The sequence below is a fragment of the Equus quagga genome, chromosome 1, assembly GCF_021613505.1.
Source record: "Equus quagga isolate Etosha38 chromosome 1, UCLA_HA_Equagga_1.0, whole genome shotgun sequence".
Classification (NCBI taxonomy): domain Eukaryota; kingdom Metazoa; phylum Chordata; class Mammalia; order Perissodactyla; family Equidae; genus Equus; species Equus quagga.
Genome location: NC_060267.1, coordinates 169909793 through 169931647, shown reverse-complemented (window position 1 = coordinate 169931647; position 21855 = coordinate 169909793). Strand labels below are relative to the sequence as shown.

At 39.8% G+C, this 21855-nt stretch overlaps 1 protein-coding gene and 1 long non-coding RNA gene across 2 annotated transcripts in view; one reads left to right on the top strand and one right to left on the bottom strand.

Annotated features, from left to right (window-relative positions):
- Positions 1 to 217, bottom strand: part of PPP2R3A (protein phosphatase 2 regulatory subunit B''alpha) — a 157873-nt gene extending 157656 nt beyond the window's left edge. The window contains exon 1 of the mRNA XM_046662397.1: positions 82 to 217. The gene's annotated coding sequence lies outside the window, so the exon portion shown is untranslated. The remainder of the gene's footprint in view (positions 1 to 81) is intronic.
- A 156-nt stretch (positions 218 to 373) lies between these two features.
- On the top strand, positions 374 to 20874 carry LOC124225173 (uncharacterized). The gene is made up of 5 exons (XR_006885029.1): positions 374 to 480; positions 12436 to 12562; positions 14448 to 14552; positions 16104 to 16210; positions 20565 to 20874. It is a non-coding gene; the product is annotated as an uncharacterized LOC124225173 (long non-coding RNA).
- The last annotated feature ends 981 nt before the right edge of the window (positions 20875 to 21855 follow it).

Here is a 21855-nt window from a genome sequence, read left to right as displayed (position 1 = left end):
CCCCCCGGCCTCGCCAGCGCCCGCGGGCCGGGCAGGGGGCGCGAGGGCTCCAGGCCGCGCGGCGGTCGTCTCCGCACCTACCTCAGCGCCCGCAGCTCCTCCTGTGGCGGCGGTCTCGTCTCGCGGACGGCACTCACCGCCAGGAGTCCCGGCGGCGCGGGATCTGGGGGTGCGAACCCAGCGCGTGAGGAGCGGAGGCCCGAGCGCGCCCCGCCCAGCCGCCCGCGCGCCCCCTCCTCCCGCTCGGCCCCACCCTCCGCCGCGGGTTCAGCGCCCCGCCCCAGCCCCGCCCGCCAGGCCCCGCCTCTCCCCGCCGGCCCCGCCCGCAAGGCTCCGCCCACCCCGCCGGCCCGAGGCCGGAAGGGGGCCGCCAGGGGCACCGCGAGAGCCGCTGCCGGTGCAGCGCCCTGTACTGCTGCTCCGCGGGGACGCGGTTCGTGGTGCTCGCTACTGTTTGACGGATGCGAGTCTCTCTCTCGGGTTTGTTATTATTGTGGTTATTATCTTTATTGTTGTCGTTATCGTCATTAGTTGTTTCACCCTGCTGGAGCAGACGTGATGGTTCCGTTGAGGGCGGAGGCGGCGGACGGGTAGCCCTCGCCGCTGACTGGACACCCGGGTCACTCCGACCCTCCCAGAGGCGGCACCTGCGCCACGTTTCCTTGTGAAGTAGTGGACAGGTTGTGTGAATTTTGAAGGAAGAGATATTTATTTTTAACTGTTACTGTTAAATATAACACAAATACGGAAAGCCATACAAAACCAATGCACAACGTAGTGAATTATTCTGAGACATACACCTTTATAAACACTCCCCAGATTTAACGCCGTGTGAAATGGTCTGGCTTAAAACAAAACCTCATCAATAGCTGTAAGGATACAGTCTGGGAAGGGCCTCCTCAAGTTGCCCTCCTAGTAACTGCCACGGGAACTCAAAGGCCACCTGCCAATAATCATGTGCTCTCCAAGAACACATTTGTGAAATGGAAATTTCCCCGGAATTAGGACCCTCCAATTAAGAGTGTATTGGTAAATTCTTAATTGAAAAGAAAAATCAGTAAATATATACATATGTAAATAGCAATAAATAAGTCATCACGAGACTGAACAGCATGTAAGGAGCATCTAGGAGTCAGGGAATGAGAAGTGTATAAAGACTTAAACGTAGCCAGGGATCAGGTGGCCTCAGCATCTGTTTTGGGCATATGGGCTGTCCTCCCTCTGTGTCACTAGCACCTGGTACAGCACCAGGCGTATAATAGGTGCACTGTGTGATTTATAGTGCAAAGAAAAAAAAATGTGTATGAAGTCACCCAAAACAGGCTTTGACTACTGAACAATTTCATTCAAGGTCAATTTTTCCGATAGCTAAAATGATGTGCTTTGTGAGATGCCTTGATGCCTTGGAAAGAGGCCATTATACTTTAAATTTTATACTGCTTTCCAGTTTTAAAAAAGCCCTTTCACATGCATTACGGTCTCTTATTTGAGACTTAGAGCAGTCCTGTGAGAAAGGCAGGGCCGGACGGAGAGACTCCACAAAGGGCACGGTGCAATGCATACCTGTAAGAAGGCGAAGTACATGGTGAACTATAAAACAATTTCAGCACTGCTGACCCTGCCAATCCCTGCTGGCTTCCTGGCTTGTCTTGGCAGTTTTATTGCCTGTGTTTTTACATTAGGACTTCTTTGCCATACATTTATATAGAGAATGAAGTGAATTTATAAGGAACACAACACCTAACTGGAAATTTGATTCAATATCATGGAGGCAGCCTCTCTGTCATGAGCACCTTGATGAATTAGGGCTAGTGAGCTGCCAATTTGCCACTGTGTGTTGAACAGCCTGGCTCTGTAGTTGGTGGTGGGAATATAAAGAATAGAAAATGAATAAGACACAATTTTTCCTCTCAAGAGTTTATGGCCCAATTAGGGAGAAAGACTTAGAAATAAATGAGTGTTTAATTTATTTGGATGGTAGAGGAACAGTCCTGAGCAGAATTAATTCTATTGGGTGTAGGGAGAGAGTAGGGCAAGTCTTCTCAGAGAAGAGAACATCTGATTTTTAAAAAAAATATGGAAAAATATCAAATATTTCAAAACTAGAGAGAATAATATAATGAACTACTATGTACTCATTACTCAGTCTCAACAATTATTATTATTATATTAATTATAATATAATATATAATTATAATTAATTATATATCCCATGACCACTTTATTCCATCTGTACTCTCACTTTCTCTTTCCCTCACAGGATTATTTTGAAGCAAATAACAAGCAGCATATTATTTCACCCATAAACCTTTCACTATGTATCTCAAAACAATATGATCTATTTTTAAAAACAACCACAAATTAATTAAAATATCTTTAAAAATTAACAATTTCTTAAGATCTAGTCAATGGCAAAATTTTCCCAATTTTGTTATAACTGTTTTATATAGTTTATTTCTTCAAGTCAGGATCCAAACAAGGTCCTTACATTATATTTGGTTAAAATCTCTTAAACTCTTTTCTTTCTTTGCACTTTATATGTTATATGTTGAAAAAATTGATTGTTTGTCTTGTGGAGTTTCCACATTCTGCATTTTGCTGATTGCATCCCTGTGATGTTATTTAACATGTTCCTCTACCCCTGTATTTCTCATAAAATGATGATAGAACTAGAGACTTGATCAGATTTAGGAAAATACACTTCATAATAAAGATAAAAGTCAATCAATCAAAAACAGACCCCCCAAACTGTCACAGATGTTAGAATTTGCAGACAAAGACATTAAAACAGTTGCTGTAACTGTATTCCAAATGTTCAAAAAGTGAAGCAGAGACATATAAAAAAAAAGACTCAAATGGTACTTCTTGAGATGAAGATTATAATGTCTGAATAAAATACATCGATATGATTAAGGGCAAATTAGACACTGCCAAAGAAAAGATTAGTGAACATGAAGTCACACCAGTAGAAATTAACCAAAATGAAACATACATAAGAAAAAAAGATTTAAAAAAATGAAAAGAACATTGATGACCTGCAGGACAATTTCAAGTAGCCTAGTGTGTGTAAATGGACTCTGCAAAGGACAGAAGTTGGGACAAAAAGTATTTGAATAAATAGTGGCCCAAAATTTCCAAAATGGACAAAAACCATAAACTCACAGATCTAAGAAGTTCAACCCACCCTAAACACAAGAAACATAAAGAAAACCACATGAAGGCACATCATAATCAAATTGCTCAAAATCAGTAATAAAGAGAAAAATCTTAAAAGTAGCCAGAGAAAAAAGACATGTTATGTACAGAAGAACAGTGAAAGGAGGATAGTAGATCTCATGTTAGAAACAATACATGCAAGAAGAGAGTGGAGCAATATCTTTAAAGTACTAAAAAAAAACCCCGGTCAATCTAGAATTCTATTCTCATCTGAAATATTTCTCAAAAATAAAGGTGAAATAAATACTTTTTCAGATATATAAAAGCTAAAAAAATTAGTCATAGCAGACCTGCACTACAGTAAATGCTAAAGGAAGTACTCCATATATAAGAAAAATGACGCCAGGTGGAATTATGGATCTACAGAAAGAAAGGAAGAGCACAAAAATAGTAACTGCATATATAAATATACAAAATCTTAGCATTATTATTAAAATCTCTTTTAAAGATAATTGACTATTTAATAAAAAATAATAACTATTAAATGTATGATTGCCAGATAAAATACAGGATGCCTGGTTAAATTTGAATTTCACATAAATAATTGTTACTTTTTTAGTATAAGATTCTCTAAATATTGTACAGAACATGCTTATTTTATAAAGTTATTCACTGTTTATCTGAAATTTAGATTTAACTGAGTGTCCTTTATTTTTATTTGATGGATCTGGCAACTGTAATTTTGAGGTTTATAACATAAATAAGTAAAATGTCTGACAAAAACAGCAAAAAGGGTAAGAGAGGAAATACAAATATGCTGCTATAAGTTTCTTATGCTCTATCTATACATGAAGTGGTATAATTTCACTTGAACATAGATTTTGATAAGTTAAAGGTTTATACTATAAACCCTAAAGCAGTTACTAAAATACCAAGATAATAATAAGCTAGTAAGGCAACAAAGGAGTTAAAATGTAAACGTAAAAAATTCAATTAATCTAAAAAAAGATAGAAAAAGAGGAAAAAGCAATAAAGAAGAGATTGGAAATACAGAAAACAGTTCACAAGATGGTAGACTTAAACCAAACCATATCAATAATCACAGTAGATGTAAATGGATTAAACATCCCCAATGAAAAGGCAGAGACTGGATAAAAAAAAGAAGACACAACAATATGCTTCTTACAAGAAATGCACTTTAAATATATAGACACAAATAGGTTAAAAGTAAAAGGATGGAAAGGTATTTACTACACAAACAGAAGAAAGCCAGACAAAAGAAAAGATTTCAGAGCAAAGAATATTACTGGGAGTAAAGAAGGTCATTTCATAATGATAAAGGGTCAATTCAATAAGAGTACATAATAGTTCTAAATGTTTATGCACTTAATAATTGAGTTTCAAAATACTTGAAGCAAACATAAATAGAAGCAAAGAGAAATAGACAAATCCACAATTATAGTTGTAGATTTCAATACCTTCCTTCCAGTAATTCATAGAACAAATTGACGGAAAATCAGCTGACATACAACACTTGAATAACACTATCAGGCAACTTTACCTAATTCATATTTGTAGGACACTCATCCAATGACAGAATTCACATACTTTTCAGATGCACGTGGAATATTTACCAAGATAGACCAGATTTTGTACTGTAAAACAAATCTCCATAAATTTAAAAGAATTCACGTCATACAAAGTATGCTCTCTGACCACAACAGTAACCAATAACATGTCTAGAATTTACTATATTCCCTCCTCCTCTTAACTCCCAAACCTGCTCCATCTCTCATGTTCCTTTCTCATGTTAGGTTGAGTTCCTATTATTTGCTCAGTCCCTTAAGCCAGAAATTCTTCCTCCTGCCCCATCATATCTCTTATAGAACAAATCTCCAAGTTCTCCTGACTTTTCTTTCAAGTTATTTCTCAAATCTGTTTGCTCCTCTGTGCCACTGTTACTGCTGCCTCAGTCATTAGTAGTTCAGGTCATCGCCATCTCTCTGTGTGGGCCTGCGCCAGCCACCTAACTGGTCCCTCTGCCTCCCATCTTGCCCCTTTAACTCTCCAAATATGGCTTAGGGTAGTAAACAGTCTGTCACATTCTTATAGTTTCTCAGCATCTGCTGAATAGCTTTCCTTTATTTGGGGAATGTCTACTGTTAGGAGTCCTAACTCCCAAGGTGGAAGCCAGAACTCACTTTCCGCACTTCCTTTGCAGCTAGGGGAGAGTACGTGACGTAGGCTCTATCAGATGTTCCACACAAGATTTTAATGAAGAAGAGCACAATGTGAAGAAGCAGGACATCCACAACAGAGTAAAGTCTTTAGACATATGTGCAAAAGATTCCAGAGATATTGTTTTCTTGCAGGGGGAATGTGATTATTTTGGGAAATCTGAAGACTTTGAAATTTGTGTTTGATTTTCTTGTTTTTCTTTATGTTTCTTCCTTCCTTCCTTCTTCTTTCTTTCTTTCCCTCTCTCTCTCTCTTCCTTCCTTCCTTGCTTCCTTCCATTCTCTCTCTTTCCTTCCTTCCTTCTTTAACAGCTTTATTGAGACATAATTTGCATACCATATAATTCACCTATTTAAAATGTAAAATTCACTTGATTTTTGGTATGTTCACAGACCTGTGCAATTGTCATCAAAATCAATTTTAGAACATGTTCATGAACCCCAAAAGAAACTCCATACCTGTTAAGCCACCGTCCGTTTTCACCCATCATTCCTCCCAGCCACAGGCAAGCACTGATCTGCTTTCTGTATTGATAAATATTCTGGACATTTCATATAAATAGAATCATATAACATATGGCTGTTGTATCTGGCTTCTTTCATATGTGTAGCATAATGTTTTCAAGATTCACTATGTTGTACTCATTCATGCATCATACTATATTCCTTTTTATTGCTGAATAATATTCTGTTGTATAGCCATACTGCAGTTCATTCATCCATTCATCTGCTCATAGCCATTTGGGTTGCTTCCAGTTTTTGGCTATTACAAATAAGGCTACTATGAGCATTCATGTATAAGTCTTTGTATACACATATGTCTTCTGCTTAAAGGTTAAGGAGATGTTTTTTGTGAGAACCAGGATGTGGGAGAAGTTGATTCCTTCATTATTTCATCATTTAAGTTTTTAATGTATGAGGCAAGCTTTGTATACAGAAAGAAAAAAGAACCCAAAACACTTAGAGCTACTTTTATTTAATTAATATCAAGTTAATTAAAGTATCCAGTTTTTCTTAGGCTTTCAAACTTCACTTTAAATCTTGTAATTTTATTTATAAATGTAGTATTCTGTTATAACTTAAAATCAGCTTATAAATATGATACAGTTCCATAAACATTTATTATTAACTTGATTTAATTCTGAGATATTTCAAACTATGACTACAAATCTAATGTATTTGATTCTTTAAAGCACTTCAAACATTCAACAAGCAAGCTTACAAATCTAATCAACCAATATTTCTAAGCGCTTAAACTCTCTTTACAAACCTAATAACGTAAAAGTTATAGATTTAGTACCTCAGATTCTCTGAAAAATTTGAACACAGTTTACAATCAATTCAACTTTTACACATCTCAAATTAAATCCCAAATGTACTATCAAGTAAATTCTTTTAAACATTTCAAATTAAAGTTACGTCTAAATTCAACATTTCAAGTACTCCATCTGTCAAACAGAATACATCCAAATTGCCAAGATGATTAAAAAATAACTTGTTCTTGAACTGAACACTGTAACAGAAAGTGTTAAATCTTAGATCTGAGTCACTTTGTCACTTTTATTTGTGTAAAGTTGGCCAGGAGAAAAATTCAGCTCAAGTGAGGAATCACAAATAATACTTCATACATAGTTTAACATTTTAGGTTGAATGTTTAGAACTCATAAATGTTTAGTTTAGAACATAGAAATGTACATTAATTTGCTATATCCTTTCTTTGAGTCTGGTCTGTTAATTGGAGTTCGAAGACATCTTCATTGCATAAACCACTCTCATATTGTATCCTCTGTCGTTTCTAGTTTGGATTATGTTAAAATGGAGCAAAAACTTTAAGCTACTTGCAAAGCAATGTAGATGAGGATTGATTTTAGATTTTTACATTTCCCTATAATCTTTTATTAAGGGTCTTCTCCACTTTTAGTTTAAGAACTCATTTTTAGGAAGTTGCCATTAGCTAGTCTTCCCAAAGCATTCATTCTAATTTTTATAGAAACAATAACTCTTCCTTTCTATGCTCATATTTCATGGGCTTATGTCATATTTAATTAATTTATGTTATTATAAATAAGAAGCACAACTAATATCTGTAGGTTTGGGAACACATGCAATGGTTCTCCATGTGTATTATGCTCAACTGGTGGGAGCAGAAAATGCCAATATACTAGAGAAGTACTCAGCTGTTAAGTGTCCTGTGTTCCAGTTGGTATATTTTACAGAAAGAATGAAGAATGTGGTTAATTTAGTAATTGAGCTAAGTGGAAGTTGGTTTAAAAAGCTTCTATCATTTTCATGTTTTTAAAAATTGACTTACAATTTACATAAAACAAACTCTACTCTTTTAAGTGTGCGGTCCTATGAGTTTTGACAAACACTTGCAGTTGTGTAACCCCCACTACCATGATCAAGATATAGAATATTTCTGTCACCCCTCGATATCACCTTGTGCTACTCCTTTGTAGTCAGTCTCTCCCTGCCTGCCCCTAGCCCCAGCTCCTGCCAACCACTGATCTCTGTATAATTCTCTGGAGATTCATCCAAGTTTTTGTGTGTATCATTAGTTTGTTCCTTTTTATTGCTGAGTAGTATCCCATGTTATGGATGTAACTCAGTTTATTTGACTATTCACCTGTTGAAGGACATCTAGGTTGTTTCCAGTTTGGGGCTATTATGAAAAAAAGCTACTAGGAACATTTGTGTACAGGTTTTCATGTGAACATAGTTTTCACTTATCTATGCGGCAATATATCATTATGGTTTATATTTTCATTTCCTTAGTAGCTAATGACATCGAACATCTTTTCATGTGCTTATTTACCATCCTTATATCCTTTTTGGTGAAATGTCTGTTATGCCTTTTGCCCATTTTCTAATTAGATTGTTTTTTCACTGTTGAGTTTGAGATTTCTTTATATATTCTAGATACTAGTCTTTTGTTGGCTTTGTGGTTTGCAAGTATTTTCTCTCAGTCTGTAGTAACTTGTCTTTTCACTCTCAACAGAGTTTTTTTTGCAGAGCAGAATTTTCTAATTTTGATGAGGTCCTATTTTTCCTTTTATGGATTGTGCTTTTGGTGTTAAGTCAAAGAACTATTTGCCTAGTCCTAGACCCTGAAGATTTTCTTCTGTTTTTTTTTTTCTAAAAGTTTTATGGTTTTACATTTTACGTCATATCCATGATTCATTTTGAGTTAATTTTTTTTGCCTATGCATGTCCGATTGCTACAGCACCATTTATTGAAATGATTATCCTTCCTCTACTGTCTAGCTTTTATGTGATTGTCAAAAATCAGTTGGGCATCCCAGTAGCAACCATAACACCTAGTGCCCACATTGTGATTTCTAATACCATTCTCCAGTAAAAGGAATAGGGCTCCTTAGAAAAATGATTGATTCTAGGTCTGGGGCAGGAAATATATAAGATGATCCTGGAGTATCTTGTAATATCAGAAAGTAAGAGAGTGATTAAAGAAAAACCAAAGACATATTGCTGCACGTATGTCAAAGGTGCACAGGACTCAACTTGAAGAACTCCCGATGGCCAAGTTGGAACAATTTGTGCCACAAAATAAGTAAAGTAGGATTGAATTATAGCTCAAAGTATAAAATAAATACCTATGAGTCCGTACTGAGCTAAATGATTGAATAATAAATAAATGGGAGAGAATAGACAAATCTCCAATACAGAAGAATTCCAAATAATTGATGCAGACACTCGGCCCTCGAGAGGAACATAACTCTCCACTCCTTAGGTGTGGGCTGTGCACAGTGACTTTCTTCCGAAGAGTACAGTCTGAAAATAGGGGAAAAGTAACTTTACAGTGGATAAATCTGACAAACACTACCTCAGCCAGCTGATTAAATTCAACATCAACAGTCAGAAATGATGCTGATAATATTTACTCTTAAAACGATGTGATAAAAACAGCACTTTATTTCTGTAATCTTCTTCTCAATAACCCATCACCCGAGTCTTACTATGAGGAGAACATCAGACAAATTCCAATAGAAGGGCAACCTACAAAATACATTACCAGTACTCCTCAAAGCTGTAAAGGTCATGAAAAACAAGGAAAGTCTGAGACTTTGTCATAGCCAAGAGGAGCCTAAGGAGGCATGACATGAAAAACTAAGGAAATCTGAATACTCTATAACCAGTAGTTAATAATAATGTATCAATATTTGTTGCTTAATTGTAATAGATGTACCATACTAATGTAAGATGTTAATAATGAAGGAAACTGGGTACAGGGCATGTGGGAACGCTTTGTACTATCTGCTTAATTTTTCTGTAAATTGAAAACTGTTCTCAAAAATAAAGTCTATTTAAAATATCAGTTGGGCATATTTGTATGTCTCTAATTCTGGGTTCTCTACTCTGTTCCATTGATGCGTTTGGCTATTGCTCTGCCAATAACACACTGTCTTGATTACTGTGTGGTATTGTCAGAGGGATAGCTATCTAGTAGGTCTTAATAATTGGGTGTTTTTTGGCCCACTTTTAATTGAGTTGTTTTTTTTCTTATTACTGAGTTTTGAGAAAGTGCCAGTGTACTAGAGCAGCCCCAGTGCTCAGTTTGCCTTGGAACCAGTTGGTTGGTTTTACAGAAGGAATGGAGAATGTTAGTTAATTAACAATTTGGTTAAGTAAAAGTTGGCTATGAAAGCTTCTATTTTTTTTTTTTTTTTTGAGGAAGTTTAGCCCTGAGTTAACTACTGCCAATCCTCCTCTTTTTGCTGAGGAAGACTGGTGCTGAGCTAACATCCATGCCCATCTCCGTCTACCTTTATATTTGGGATGCCTACCACAGCATGCCTTGCCGAGTGATGCCATGTCCGCACCCGGGATCTGAACCAGTGGACCCCAGGCCGCCGAGAAGCAGAATGTGTGAACTTAGCCACTGTGCCACGGGGCCGACCCCCAAAAGCTTCTATCATTTTTACTTCTAGATTCCTTCCCAGGGTTGAAAGGATGCTTACTCAACTGAATTGACATCAGTTACTTCGAGAAGATGTAGGACGACTGTATATTTACAGATTTGGCTTATCTCTTGGAGGTTAGGACACTGGACACAGGATCTAGATTCACCTTCCAGAATGGTTCCTTCTGAACCACACTTGGACAAGCTAGATCCCTTCTTATACAGTTGGGATTTTCACCAAGGGGATCCCTAAGCCCATGCGCATTTAACTTGTTTCATAACCTAGTGATTTGCATAGTCCCAGTCACACCTAGCGTTATACCTTTACTCCTGTTCCCTTTTGGCCCCCCAAACCTCTTCCAAACACTTTTGGATTTAGGTTGCTGGGATTCTGCACCTCCCGACTAGTCTGCGTCTGCCTAATGAAGGAGTGCTTAGCCTTATTTCCCCCGACAGACCCCTCTGGCAGTCTGATGAAGCCTCTGGGTCTCTTAGAAATATGTCCTAAAATCTATTTTATAAAATACAAAGGATCACAAAGGAAACCAATTATCGAAATACAGTTATCAAAATATTAAAATGAATGTGTAGTATATATATGCTTCTTTATTAACAGATTAAATATCAAGATCTAGTGACATTTAATTACTATCGTAATTTCAAAGTAGTGATGAGCAAAAATGGTATTTCGAGATACTTGCGACAACCATAAAGTTAATTGAAAATATCTGTGAATTCTACTAGCAGCAAGGTCATCAGTACTACACACAGCTGTGGTTTATGGCCTCCATTCATAATTGAAGGAGAAGCTAGATTTTCAGTTATGGGTTAGTGAAAATAAAGATGCAATTTGTTTTCTCCACCTGAGTTCATGGCTGAATGGAATCCCTTTTCTGTTCTGTGAGATTCTTCACCCTTTTCACATTTTACTTTTTTACTTGTTTCATCTGCTACCATTTTCTGTTCATTCTTTTAATTCCTCTGGGGTGAGTTTTAGAAGGAGATTGAGGGGAGTGAGGGATACTGTGAGTTCAGACTTGACTCCTGCAAGGGGTGCTGGTCACTTTGCCTCCCACCTTTCTGTTACTCCCACAGGCAATGCTCTGCCTCCCAGAGCCCAGCCAGCTGTTGGTGAAAACCAGCCCTAGTCACAGAGGGCTTGGACTGTGTATTGGTTTCCCTCTGTGCTTTGTGGATTTATCTGCAAGATCTACCCATGGCTAGCTGTTCTTTCCTTATCATCTTGAAACTTATCATATTGGAAAAGTAGGCAGGCCCTTGGGAAAGTGTGAGAATTCAGATTGTTTCCCAGTTCCAACTTCTATAGGTCCTAGAAGGCAAAATAAAACCACACATTTAAATACTACTGATAAAGCAGAATATTGAAGACTTTGCGATGGAAAATGAGTGCTCGAGGATATAAGCAATATATTGCCAGTATTGTGAAGCTAAACAATGAAGGCAATTATTTTATTAAAGTGGGGACAACTGTTTAGCCTCTGCAACATTCTTCTCTCTTCAGTACCAATGCCTGGAGACAGGCAGTACACTGGGACTCTCAGTGGTGAGAACAAGATGTGTTTTCTGCCTTCGGTGACACTGCTGTTTTTACAGTGCTTTTCTTGCTGTGGGACTCTCGTTGATTTCTGCCCTAGAGGTCGAGGGCAGAGATGTTCCAGTTCTCTCGCCGAGTTCCCAGGGGACTGGGAGTGGACTGGATTCTGGCCAGGGCCATTTATTCTTGAAGAAATTAGAAACCAGTGGAATATTGCTCTGCTTATTCAGAAGGAGTAAGAAATAAACTAGCATGTGACAGGGAAAGGAAGTTTATCTCCATCTAGACAAACTTTTATATTTATAGGTCTATAGAGTTGGTAAAAATGAAGGCCAGGAGAGCATAAATGTCTGGTAGTAAAATACAAGACAGAGAGAGAGAGCAAGAGAAAGAAACCTATAGGACAAGTTTCTATCCAACAAAGGTTGTTTTCATGTAGAATTAGGATTCTTCGCCTTTGTTTTCTCTCACAGTTCTTTTTCTTTAAAATTAATAAATTTTAAAATATATAAAGCATACAGAAAAGTAGAGTCCATTGTGTAATAACCATCCATGTACCCACCACACAGATAGGACAAACAATGCAGATACCTTAAGAGGAAGAGAAGTTCTGAGGAGCCAATGAAGATGCTCGAAAGAGAAAGGGTCCCTGTTAACCATGTTCCTGGCCCAGAGACTGTGAAGCCACCTAGCCAGGTAAGAACTGGGCTATCCCTTTCCTCTTCTCACCACCAAGCCCCTGCCATTTTGGGAGAGAACAAAACAGCAGGTAGTAAGTAAGTGAGGTGGACAGGTGGGGAGAGCAGAGAGCAGAAGGCCCTATTTTCCACTCCTACTGCAGGCTCCTGTGCCCCGGCTGGTGGAGGGGAGATTTACTACCAAGTGAAGTTGTGAGTTTTGATTTTTTCAGGGGATTATGCATTCTAATTGCTAAACTGAGGCTGTGTTTGTGATTTAAAATGGCTGCGGGACTTGTCCATTATTTAGGAGTGAACAGAGAAGCCATGGGACTCACAGAGTTTTCCTTCAGGAGCAAGGAAGGTGACTTCCACTGAATAACAGTTTAAAAGAAACAGTGGGAGGCAAAGCCAAGTGGAGTTTGACTGCCAGGAATCACGCTTGTTCCACATACCACATGGAAAGCGTTCAACCAAATCTACGATGCCATCAATACTAAGGCAAACTATAATTTTAGATCTAAGAAGTAAAAAAATTGCTATCTTTGATAAGTCAAAATGGGGGCAAAAATCAATGATGAGCAAAATAGCAAATTTTAAATAAAGACAGGATCAGTATTACCAATTTTTCCTTTTGCCTCAAACGTCAATATGTCTCAGCATGCACTGTCACTAACCCTTATTTAAAATTCTGATATTTTGTTCATCATGGTTTTTCTGCATTAATTTTGGTTTTTTAAAAATATTCATTAAAATATATTTCTCTTGATTTTTGAGTTTTTTTGCTGCCCAATTAAATTTTTAATCGGAGGCAAGTGCCTCACTTACCCACATCACCCAGTTCCTTTTGGGGACAGAGATGGGGACAGGAGAAAAAAAGAAGAGGGGAAGAAAGAAAGATGCTTTTGCTTATTTTGTTGCCCATGTAATTGCAAATGGGAGAAATAGTTTCATATATTTCCCAAACAGGGATCTCTTTAAAGTTCTTGCTGGAAAATATCAGAGATGGTATAATTGACAGACTCAGATAACATTGAAGAGAGGAATTCTCATCTTCTTAGGAAGACCCCAATTTATTGCCAGGATGACTAAAGTCCACAATAACCAGCTAAATTGGTGTTTTCAAGACTGTTGATATTAAAGTATGAAGCAAAATGCTTGTTATGTTTGTTTTCTCACTCCTGCCATTTAAAGAAATTCCCTCTAGTACCAATGAAAGTATAAAAGGAGATTTATGGTGCTTGTGTGTACTGATAATATCTGGTATACAGCGCTCTACCATTTTTATCATCTCACTTAATTCTCGCAGTATTTCTCATTCACTTCTCAAAATTACCACCGGGGATAGGCAGGGACCGTATTGCCCTATTTTATGGACAAGGCATCAGCCTCATTTTTCAGACAAGGCTGACCCAAGTCCTATGATGAACTACTGCAGGAAGGGAACCAGAACCCTGATCTTTCTACTTCAAGGACAGTCCCTTGCCTGTCCCTTGTGTGCCACTGAAGACATGTGGAAAGACACTTTAAGTGCTGTGTTTGAGGGATTGCAGCTATAATCGGAGCTGGTTAGCAGCTGATCTCCCTGAGGCTATATCCAGTCTCCTAATGCTGTTTCATATTAAACAGGTTTGCGAGTGAGTCACTTGCCTGGCACAAACCAGCAAAGTGATTGCTTCAGCCTCGCTTGGAAACTCGAAGTCCTCCCTCTGCCTGGGAGTAGCAAACTCAATGCAAACCTCAGCTATAATATTGCAGCCGCTCTGGGGCTGACTTTGTGGTTTGCTTATACAATTTCAGGCTTCATTTAGCATGCACCCGTTTTCCCCTTCCACGTTTGCGTGATTTGGTACTGAGTTCTCTTATGCTAACACCTCAGTCTGCACACATTTTCCTTTGTTTAGGTGCTGTTGGAGTAGAAAAGAAGGCACACCCTGCCCAAGGAGCTCTTAGTCAGAAAAGGAAAGGAAGCTGCCATTAGCCCAAGTGGGCTGCTGCCTGACGCCCAGGTGAGACTTAGAGGTGAATTTTGATCAGTTCAAGGAGGGAATTTGGATTTTCTGCTTCTTCTTGTCCAGGACTGAGGCATAGGTTGCTTTTGGTAATTCAGCTGGGAGCTAAAAAGTCCCCTCGGAAGCTCTACTGGCCTTACTGCTGAGAGAGCACCTCGCTGTCCTTGAGCTAGAAGTGAATCAGGTGACCTGTCCCTCATTTGCCACCTCCATGCCCTGAGTAGATGTGTGACGCAGCACTTGCAGTGTTTTACTGCAGTATTTTATGTTAGATATCTGTTCTCTCTATTTGACTCTGAGTGCCTTGAGGGCAGGAACCATGTATTATTTTGTAATCCCCTAAACACTGGGCCACCTTGTGAGCGGTTTTATCATGGTATGGCATCCAAGTTCATAAAGTCTCCAAGAGACCATGGGCAGAAAATGCAATAGCACGCACCCATACACACAAACACTCCCCCACTTCCCCAGCTACTCTGGCCTTCACTGATCTGTCTCCCCAGGGCCGCTCATTGACCCACCTGCTCCCAATTTTCTCACCACCTCAATCCAGCCTCACTCATTTGTTGTCTCTCTCTCTCTTTTTCCCTATCTCTGTATTCCCCTCTTCTCATCTTCCCTCTCCTCCAGATCCCTGCCCTCTATTCCTCCAGTCATCTCTGGCTCAATTCTTTATTATATGGTCTCCTTTGACTTCTTTCAATCTTCCTTTTCACCCATTCTCCTAACCAGCACAACAGAGCTCCAGAAGTAGATATATGAGCTCCTCAAAGGGGCTGGCAGTGTTGATAGAAGGGAAGGAGGAGGCCACGAATATATCTGGTAATATTTTTGTCCTTGTCATATTTATCTTTGTTTCCTCAGCATCTGGCTCTGCAGTTAGCACATGTTAGATTTTCAGTAAATGATCCATAAATGAATGAAATGTTATTAGCCTTTACCGTAATGTACCATCAAAGCAGTTCGTAAGTGCCCCCCTTTCAAAAAAAAGACTGGCAGATCAATAGTTTTTGTCCCACAAATCAGTGGGATTTGGCCATAACTTTTTGGCTTTTTAATCCTCCAGGCAGAGGAGCCAGGCTCCCTGTGGCCATCCTCCATCAGGAGGAGGCTCATTCCTCCCAAGCTCTCTTGTGCCTGCGTGCCTGGGTCACTGGCTCTAAGGTGGTGTGTGGGGGTAGAAAGCTGTCCTTGTATCTCAGCCAGCTGGATGAGGCCTTCTTCATGTCTTGATCTTGCCAGCCCTGTTTCCTGAGGCTGGGCCCGTGCTCCCATCTGCCCAGTGCCTCTCACTCAGTTGACTCCAATTCTTTGAGTAGGCTTTTCCTGTGGCCCCTCAATACCTGGCCTGTAACTGGGCTGTGTGTGTTGCCTTCGGCTCAGGATTTTGTCTTTGGTCGTTTGATCTGCTGCTGGTACCATCTTTTTCCCCCATCTCTGGCTTTTTTGCCCTACATTCCTATTCCTTTTTATGATCTCCTACCAACCATTTTGTTGGATGCAAACTTTGACAGTCATCCTTTTATAAGATTCTGGTCTCAATTCTAGAGAGCCATGGCTTACAGGAGAGAAGGAAGAGGAAAATGGTACCTGCCACCTGAACAGCAAAGCACACTTGTCTTGGCAAGGACTCCTTTCAGAAATTTGATTTGAAGGTTAGTATTAATACATTTTGGCAAGAATATTGGATATATGTGACTTTTTGTAGTTTGACATTAAGATATATTTCTACCTTATGATAAGAGAAGACGAGTGATGTAAGATGAATGGAGAGTTAGGTTGAAAAGGAGATAATTCTCTGAAGACTATGACGATTCTTTAAAAAGACAAGGCATCAGGATAATGCTAAAAGGAGAAAGATTTGTTGGATAATAAAGTTTTAAATTGTTCTTGGATAGGATTGTCTAAGTTCTGCTACTCCAACACTGCTCAAAATCCAACTGAAAGGTGATGTTAACAGCTTCGGTTCTCTCTAAATCCAAGCAGAGTTTACCTATAGGCATCTGATGTGCTTCTGTTCAGATTTATTACTCACCAAATATTAAATAGAGCTTGTTAGAAAATCTTAAGATTATCATGTCAACACTAGTAGAAGTGTTATTTTATTAATATTTATTTTATATAGAACACTGTTCATTGTTTTTAGTGTTTCCTTTATAGATGAGCTTGCCTATTCTCAGGTGTTTCTATTGCTGAATGGATAAAAAAAAGATGGCAGTAAAATACTGGTTTAATGGGTAGCACATAAGGCCTAAGTAGGTAAGACAGTGAAGGCAGATGGGAGATAGATTAGAATAAAATAGAGGGACCCACAGGTTAGCACTATAAATGAAGTCAAAGAGTAGTTGTTTCTCTTTGATTTCCTTAAAAGAGAGCTCTGGGAAATGGACTGGTAATGGTTTTTGGTGGGGTATTAGAGTTTAAGTTGGCAGAGTTGAAACATCTCTGGGTAGTGATCACATTCAGGGTGAAGCCACAGGAGTGACTGGTGAAGTGGGGAGGAGGTGGAGGTCACCTGTAACCTTTGCAGGACTTGGGGAAGAGAGTTAGACTGAGGTCCAGTGAATGTGGAGTGAGTGACCAAGACATGGATAAATGACAATGACGATCACAATTAAGAGTAGAGCGTGTTTATAACTGAATGAAGAATAAGTGTTTGGATATGGTAATATGGAGCCAGAAAAATAAGTACGTCTCTTTTCCTGAGTAGCCATGGGGTGTGTGATGAAGAATGGAAGAATAAACATCCTCACTCCCAGGTGTCTGAAGGAAAGGCAGTGTCCTTTAACAAGGGTCATGTTTCAGTTAAGGCAGGAGGAGAAAGCAGCCTAATGGGATAATCTTACATTGTGAAGAATAGAGTTTGCCAATGGATGGTGGCTCCAGAGGGCCAGCAGAAAGGGTTAGGTTGTGGCAGAGGGAAAAGTAAGAGAATGAGCCAAGGGGAGGATGGAAGTGATGGTAACAGAAAAAGATAGGCCTTTAGCAGGGCTAGCATTCAGGGTGGAGGCAAAGCATGCCAGCGGGGGAGAGGTAGAAATAGCAGAATTAACTAGTCTGGAGGGTCTCTTTGGGCCTCTGGCATAAGGGGTTTCTAAGCCCATGCAGAAAGGGTGCCAGGTGGTATCTCAGGCTAAGTGTTGCCCATCCTTATGGTCTAGTCAGCAACGAGAGGCCTCTGCCCAGGGCTCCAAAGGGATGCAACATGGCTGTAAGGTTGTTTTGCTCTTAGCATGAGCCAGCCTCAAGTAAGGAGGATAGAATTGTTAGGCCTGAATCGAAAGGAAGACAATTATACATGCTCCCAGGCCTTCTGGGGAAGTGTATCTAGTCATGTATCCTGATAAATTATCTGAACCCTGAACCTCTCCTTATGTCAGTGACATGCCCTCATCCTTGGTGTCCCCTTGGAAGCACTGGGCGTCAGCCATAGAATCCTCAGGTTTAGGAGAGAGAAGAAATCAGCACCTAAAATCCTTGGCCAGCCTAACTTGTGATCATAAATTAAAGCTGCTCGCAAGATTCTTAATCATGACAGCAGTGGGTCTTCCCAACACTGCTTCCCATTGCCAGGGTGACCACACCTCACCCAACCCTGTACTGGGCAGGAGGCCAGTTGTTGGGGATTTAGATATGAAGCTTGGAACTTGGTCCAAGAAGTAAAAACTGTAAAGTCAGGTTTTGGGAAAACTGTGATTAAATCAAGACAGGAAAAGTAGCAAGATAAATGAAAAGCTGAATCAGTGAGTGGCTGATCTAATTTTTATGTAACTCAGATGTCAGCTGGAGTCATTCTGCCTCTTAGTATCTGCTAGGATTGGCTCAAGCCCCATCCTGGGGTAAGTGTAGTGTCCTCCTCAGGTTTATGCACAGCCCGTGGGCTGACAGTTTTCATGGTCCCTCTTGCTCTAATTCCCCACTTTGGTTGAGTTCTTGTCTAGCCCAAAGTGGACCTAATCACAGGATCTAGCTCCTTCTCCTTGGCTTCTTCCTGAAGCACTACTTGCAGCAGTTAGCAGCATGTTATAGAACTTCTGCTGGGCGAGTTACAGAGCAGCACTAGACAGTGGATGACTTCGAGTTAAGATCGGATAGCTCTGTTCTTAAAAATCCCCTTTGCCATTTCTGCCAACTGCCAGACTCCAGACTCCCACCATCTTGCCTAACTCTTTCTCCTTCTCTCCTCTCTCCTTCTTCTCTCCTTCACTCTCTCCAAGTTCCTTTTAATTTTTTAAGCAGAAAAGTTTATCTGCTTCTTTGTTAACCCCTGTCCCAGAGCGCACCTTCCACTCCCACCTAGCTTTTCAGGATATTTTCCTAAACAAGATAGTTCATTTTCTAAGAGAAATTCTGGAGCAAGCTGGATAGAAGATTTTCCTTACCTCTCTATATTTATTGCTCCTGTCAAAAGACGGCTGGGTCCCAGAGTCTGTAATGGGGCTTAACCTCCAGGTACATTTTAAATGGTTCCAGAAACAAAGGGCAGAGGAGGGGGAGTACTGAATAGACAGCTTTGGGCTGTCTTGGTGACCTTCCCAACCCGGTGCTTGGTTCTTACATATTCTCGACGTTGTGGCCTCCTGAGCGACTTCTCTTACCAGAATGCCCTCGACTACCTGTATGCTTACTCTTGGAAAATGTGACAGCTTGTACTTCATTCATTCTCTTTCAGGTAACAGACTAGTCCTCCCTCAGCTGGCTCTCTCTGAACTCCTAGCTCAAAGATGTCTTCCTCCCTTCTCTCTAGCAGGAGGACAGACACAAAGCAGCTCTTTGTTTAGAACTTGAAAACTCAGTGTCTCTTTTCACCTAATTAGAAGGAAGTATTTTTCCATTCACTTCATTTTCTTACTGGAATTTGCTAACTGGAGCTGAGTAGCTTAGTTTGCATACAAGGTTTATTCATTAATTAACAGCCTCCAGGCCGGGTTAGCTTTATCAGGATTTAATATCTAACTTAGCACTGGCTAAACCAGAAAGAGTGCTTGAAATTGCTGGCAGCTTTTACTATAATGGGAAAGGACCTCTAAGGTGGTATAGCAGCTCTCTTTTCTCTGCTGCAAGCTATTCTGAAGACTAAGACCCTCCAAGGAGCGTAATCTGAAACATTTGGGGATCCTTGACAGAGATCAGTGATGGCCACCATTTTGCCAGTTGCTTGTAACGATAAAGTGAGATAAATGCCTTAGTTTTCTAAGAGACAGAAAATAGTCATAGAGTTTTTTAAAAGTTATTTTTCCCAATAAGTGCTTTTTATTTTCTACTCAAGAAAGCTCTAAGTAATTGCTAGCTATTGCCTTGCTGGTTCTTCCATCTTCTATTATCTGATTGTAATGGGCAGAATTTTGGCCCTAAGACTTTTGCTCCCTGATATTATTCCTGTGGTTATATTCTATTAATTGGCAAAAGAGACTTTGCAGATATAATTAAGGTTACTAATCTATTGACTTTGAAATAAGGATATTACCTGAGCAGGTCCAATGTAATTATGTGAGCCCTTAAAGGCTGAAGGTGGAAGTGGAAAGCAGAGACATTCCAAGCATGAGAAGGATTTAGTGTACTGTTACTGGATCTGAGATAGAGGAGCCATGTGCAAAGACCAGAGAGAGGCCTTTTGGAGATAAGGGCAGCCCCCAGCTGACAATCAGCAAGGAAGCAGAAACCTCAGTCCTACAACAGCAAGGAACTAAATTCTGCCCACCACCTGAATGAGCTTGGAAGTGGATTTTTCCAAGAAAGAAAGGGAGGGAGAAAGAAAGAAAGAAGGAAGGAAGGAAGGAAGAAATTCCTTTCTTCCATTCTAGAAAGTAATGTGGCCCTGCTGACGCCTTGACTTGGGCCTTGTGAGACCCTAAGTGGAGAACCTGGTTGAGTTACTCTATACGTGGACTTCTGATCTACAGAAACTGTGAGACAATAAATATGTATTGGTTTAACCTTCAAAATTTGTGGTAATTTTTTACAGTAATAGAAAATGATTATGTGCGGTTTCTGTCTTTTGTTCAACAGATGTGAGCAGTGGAGATCCTCCTCACCAAGCAAGGCTCTTCATGGCAAGCCTCTGTGGGCAAACTTGGTCACTGTGTTCAAAGGGGTGAATTAGCTTGGCCTTTTGTTTTATAATCTAGATCTGTGCAGTCTAATATGGTAGTCACTGGCCACAGATGGCTTAAATTGAAATTTAAATGAATTGAAATTAAATCAAATTTAAAATTCAGTTCCTCATTTGTATTAGCTACATTTTAAGTGTTCAACACCCATATGTGGCTAATGGCTACCAAATTCAAAGGCACAGCTACAGAACATTTCCTTTATTGCAGAAACTTCCAGTAGATGGTTCTGGTCTAGATGGTAAACAGTGATGACATTTAGTTGCAATTGTTCTTTTTCTCATTTGGGGCACCAAGAGGTAGGATTCCTCTACTCTCCAGTAGAATTATTACAAAGCAGAAATCATGCAAATTTCTCCCAACTGCAGCAAGAAATGTATGAATTTTGTGGAAACTTTCATGTCTGTACTTTCTTCCCTTGTTATTTGCATAAATTACGTCCTGGGGATAGAGAGCCCTGGACTTGCAGCAGAATGCTCTAGGAATATCAGTGACAGGGTATCAACCTCACTTTTTTTGCAGATGGAGGGTTACCATGTGATAAATGACCAAGAAGTCTCCTGGCCCAGACTGTAGGATTTTCCAAGGGTCTCCTTCTACAGTAAGACAAAGGTAGCTGCTGGGGCAGGCTAATAATTTCACCCCCCTCCCCCAAAGCAAACAAACCCTAACAGTCTATAGCAGTTTGACTTGCCTCTTTATGTTGGTTTTCAATGCCCAAAGGTGACATTAACCCAGAAGAGGAAAAAGAGGCTGAATCATCTAGACTCAGGATCAGATTTCTGCCTCAGGCTCAGACAACAAAAGTTGAGACATAAGACTCCCTGACCAAACTCACATATAACTGGTGATCATGGACTAAAGCTTGCAGGTGATGCAATGGGAGAGGTTTGACACAGGCCAAGGGAAAGAGCCTGGCTTTGCGGTTAGAAGACCTGAGTCTGAATCCTGCATCCCTATTTCTGCATTACCCTGAGCTAGTTAATGAACCTTTGTGAGCCTCACTTTTTTCATCTGTGACACAGATGAAACAACTGGAGAATAAGAATCTCTGGTTCTTGGAGTTGTTGTGAGGATTAAAGGAGAGAATTGCACAGATTGTCTAAGCTCGAGGAATATTAGCTAATGTTACTTATACAGCGTCAGCCCCAGATTATATCAGGAAAGACCATCCATCCAACACACTGGCC